The sequence below is a fragment of the Apis dorsata genome, unplaced genomic scaffold, assembly GCF_000469605.1.
Source record: "Apis dorsata unplaced genomic scaffold, Apis dorsata 1.3 scaffold_315, whole genome shotgun sequence".
Lineage (NCBI taxonomy): Eukaryota > Metazoa > Arthropoda > Insecta > Hymenoptera > Apidae > Apis > Apis dorsata.
Genome location: NW_006263587.1, coordinates 26,237 through 31,190, shown reverse-complemented (window position 1 = coordinate 31,190; position 4,954 = coordinate 26,237). Strand labels below are relative to the sequence as shown.

At 36.4% G+C, this 4,954-nt stretch overlaps 1 long non-coding RNA gene across 1 annotated transcript; it reads left to right on the top strand.

Annotated features, from left to right (window-relative positions):
- The first annotated feature begins 2,854 nt into the window (after nucleotides 1-2,854).
- Nucleotides 2,855-4,672, top strand: LOC116185878. Its single transcript, XR_004150777.1, has 2 exons — nucleotides 2,855-3,171; nucleotides 4,496-4,672. It is a non-coding gene; the product is annotated as an uncharacterized LOC116185878 (long non-coding RNA).
- Nucleotides 4,673-4,954: the final 282 nt, after the last annotated feature.

Genomic DNA, 4,954 nt, shown 5'->3' with positions numbered 1-4,954 from the left:
TTAAATAAAGAAAACGTAAGAAATTCTTATAAACATAACGAGAAGGACGAGGCACGGTCATCGAACAAAAAACCATGATGTAAACAGTGGTAAACTTCGACAAAAGAGAAAACTAATCAATTTCACAGTGTATTAAATAAAGAAAACGTAAGAAATTCTTATAAACATAACGAGAAGGACGAGGCACGGTCATCGAACAAAAAAACTGTGATGTAAACAGTAGTAAACTTCGACAAAAATTCGAAAGAGAAAACTAATCAATTTCACAGTGTGTTAAATAAAGAAAACGTAAGAAATTCTTATAAACGAAACGAGGAGGACCGAGGCATGGATGGCCATCGAACAAAAAACCGTGACGTAAACAGAGATAACGTCGACAAAAATTCGAAAGAAGAAACTAATCGATTTCACAGTGTATTAAGCAGAGAAAATGTAAGAAATTCTTATGAACAAAACGAGAAGGACCGAGGCGTGGTCATCGAACAAAAAACCATGACGTAAACAGAGATAAGGTCGACAAAAATTCGAAAGGAGAAACTAATCGATTTCACAGCGCGGTTGTCGAGCATAGAAACGCGTTGTGTTCGTAGATCGAGCCAGCCTGAGTGGTAATTACGCGCCCGTAACTGCATCCCCGCCAAGATTTAACAATCCATCTCTGGCCGGTCCCTCGAGCCATCGAGCGAAGATTGACCGATGGCGCGTCATCGTCATCAGCTCGATAATTACGGGGATTAAGACGCGATCGATTAAATGGTGGCAGGGAGAGGGAGAGGGGAGGAGGAGAGGGCAATTTTCGCGGAGAAACGGTGGTAATACCTTCTCGCGGTGGATAGGGCCGTGCGACGTGCAAAGCCGGAAGCGGCTTTTGAGCGCCAATAAATCGATCAACCGCCGTCCCACCACTCGTTATCGCGTTTTCTCATAACGAGGAGGACTTAAGGAGGGGTTTCGTTCTCGGCAGTCTGCTGAATCTTCACCCTTATTCCCAAACGTCTTTAACGCCTTGCAAATTGACCGTGTACTGATCGGGATGGGGAGGGGTGAAGTTTTATAATTCGTATAATTAGATGATTCTGGAACGATATCGTTTAATAAATTTGGATTTATTAATGCTTGATATTATACGACTTGGATAAGGAAATGAATCGATCGCGTTCGTGGTTATTTTTCTTCTCTTTATAAATCTGAAACGAATTTCAAATTTATTCGTATCGTACGAAATATATCATATATCGATAGAAATTTTTTCAGAAAGTAATCTAAAATTTATATATATATATATACAATATACAATAATATATATATACTATATACTATATACAATTATATATATATATATTATACAATTAGCTCGCGATGTGACAATATTATAGCAATAAAAAGATACGATTAATTTAACGATTCGACCGGTACAATTATGTTTCCAAGGAAACCCATTTAGTCGAACACGAGTTAGATAAATAACTCGGGTTTAATTGGCTGAAGGTGCTCTTCGCACTCGTCTAATTTAAACGTTTCGAACGCTCTACAAGGACATGATTAAAGCGTCGAGAAGGAATTCGCTCTCTTCTCGTGTTGTGTTTCGTTGGAAAACTTCTTCGTTGAAAACGGAGAGACGAAGGTGGATCTCGTTGAAAAATTATCTAGGCCTGCCAGTTTTGACGCGACTGAAATTAGAAGAGGATCCCTCTGTGAAGCACGAAGGCGGTTTAAAAGTGAACGGTTAGTAGCTAGGATCAGCTGTGAGCCAAGCGAGCCGATATATACGTCCTTGAATAAATTCCACGCTTTGATCCCTTTTCCCCTTCGTCGTGTCAAGTCGATCAACTTTTTTCTCTTTTTTTTTTTTTCTTTTTTTCTTTCCTGCTTTACTTAAACTGCACTACGATGGAAACTTTGTTGGAAAGTTGTTGCGATCCAATAATGATATAACGATCAAAATAAATCTCCAATATTCCGTATTTGTTATTATGTTATTAAAAAGAAAAAATCGATGAGCATTACGTGTCGTTACGTCGTTATATTTTTAAGGTATATTATCTATATGGTTTTTGTCGTTCGAATGAATGTCGACCGATGTAATGGAGCGGGGATGAAAAATGCCACGTAACGGGAAAAAAGATTAAATTAATAGAGTTATAAATATCGATCGATACTTATCTTCAATCGGATCGACGAAAATCGGACAAAGTCTTTAAAGGTCAACGATACGATTATTAACACTTCGATAACTGGTGTGCTTGTTTCTGTAACACAAGCGATAATGAACGGTCGAATTAATAAAAGCAAATTTAATAATTTTCAAATATATCCTTCTAAATTGTAGTATAATTAATACATAAATTATATATATAGTATAGCTTATTATTATTATCTATCATTCAATTACTACAATTATTACTATAAGTATGTAATAATAATAATAATAAAACATCGATAGATTTTTTATTTCAATACGTTCACGTATTCGTTTTCTAAAAACGTTTGATCTTTCAAGATATCGATAATGCAAATGTCTGAAAGAAAGTATATAAAAAGTATATATATATATATATATATATATATATATATATATAAATCGAAATTCTTTTCCATCCAACTTCATTGCGATTACTATATTAAATCGTTCCTCGTATGTATATATTGCGTCAATTATATTACGCGAGGTAATTAAAATATTTGAAATATTTGAAACGAATCGCGAGCATACCGCGAAAGCGGACAGAGAACAAGGGAGAAAGAGAGGAAAGAAAGAACGATTCGTGTTGAATCGCGTCCTATGGCACGTACGAGTAGCGCAATACGTTTAAAAAAAATTAATACTAATTATACGTATATTATCGTGAACGTTGTGCAAATCCCGATAGGATTAATGGATTTTTTTTTTTTGAAAATTCATAAGTTCACGAATGGGCGTGGAAAAAGAATTCAAGGATTTTCGTGTACGCAAACCTCTATTTGCACAGTTTCACGTCGATAACGATCTATTACGTTTTTCGTATAATTTAACGCGGCCACCACGAATGGCCGATTCAACGTTGATAAGCTCGAATTTTGGTGGAAATTGCACGGAAATCACGAGGAATTTCACAGGATCCGAAAGAGGCAAAGCTCTCGAAGTTTTGTGGCGTGCGAATTTAATTTTCCACGTTGCTTTGCCGCCCATTTGTACGTTTATTATTATTATTATTCGGTATTATTTTCTTTGTCAGAGCGAATATAGAAATATATACGAATATAGAAAAATATATATTTGAAAAATTTTTTCCGTTTAAATAGATGATTCTATTCAACACACGTGCAACTAATTATAAATAAATATAACTAACTACAAAGATACGTAAAAGTAATAAAGATAAAAATATATATATATAGTCCACTGAACCTAACCTTTCCTTTATAAAAACACGATAACCGCGTTTTTATTTCGTTTCTTATTCACTCACCGTTCGCGTCGTTCTATTGAGAGAAACGAATAGAAGTCGTAGCTTGATTAATTCCCGCGCAGGTTGGATCGATGGCAATTAGAACGGTCTCCAGTTAAAATTTACATTAGATTACAATTGAATTCGATTTTGCGCGCGTTAAATAACCGCAGGCCGTACGTTGGATTACACGATTTAAACCGTAACACGTATATAAATATCGGCGAGGTAGATATCGGGTGAAAAGTGCCGTTCAACGACAACTTCGATTTCAACCCGATAATAAAGGAGATTATGGAAATGGCGGGGCATAATAGTCAAATTTATCGGACCTCAAAACGTGGTAATTCGCCTGTACTGGTTCTACAAATCCCGATTAACTTAATTACCGAGCATAAATTATCTGGGCGCAACGTTAACGGCAATTGGAATTTCATATTTCTCGAAGAGGGGGAGGGGGAGGGGGAAAAAAAAGAAAATATCCGGGAACAATCCATTCGTTCAAATGGCCGAAATAAATCGGCCCCTACGGATAAATCCTATTCGAAGATCGCGATCTTCCGTCTCTCGTTCTTCCTTATCGACTGGACACTCTCCTGTTATTTTATTCGAGTTCTGATCCGGGCGATGGTTAATTATTCGCGATCGTCATTCGATCGATAAAGAGGCGAGGTGTACAAATGCATGGTGTAGCTCATAAATGACGCGTTGGAAAGCGAAAGTAACGATCGAAACTGAATGAATCGAACGAAGCATAATTTCGAACGTCGGTCAAGTAAATTTTCTTTACCAACAAAATAATCTTATTTCACACGATACAATATATTGCACGATAATTTCGATGCATGTTGAAATTTGCGTTAAATTAATTATTATGTGGTTAAATTCATATATACGTAAATAATTGGTTGGTAAAAACATCGATCGAAACGATTTGCAATGACAATGTTTGTAACTGATCGAAAATTCAGGTTAAACCATGAACCAGTCAGATGAATCGGACACGCGCATTGTTAGTCGTGCGGTTAATTATTCGAATTGCCTAAATACCTGGATGTATTTCACAGAAACTGGTGGCGCTGGTCGAGGTCAGACCGGTTGCAGGGGCGTACTGTGTTTCACCCGGAGATAATTAATGTGAACTTCGGACTAATAGCAGAGTAACACGACCGCGTGACAGGGTTACAATGTGAACGACCATTACTGGCTAAGAAATTAGCCCAACCCGGGACGTATCGTTCTTTAAAAATAAACTTTAACTTTTAAATTTCGAGAAGAAGTTGAAGGTCGATTTTGTTTTCGTATCACCTTGCTTCGCCACGCTCGATCGAAAACACTTTCCATTATTATCCTCTTATAATCGTGAACAAGATGAAACCTTCTCAAAGATATTATTATATCTTTTCCCTTGAAATTCGAGTAATCAAGATTTCGAAGATAAATTAAAGAATAATAAATTTGGAAATAAATTCTCTTTTTGCGCTGGAATGGAGCCGAATTTTTAAAAAAAATATTCGATTCAGCGT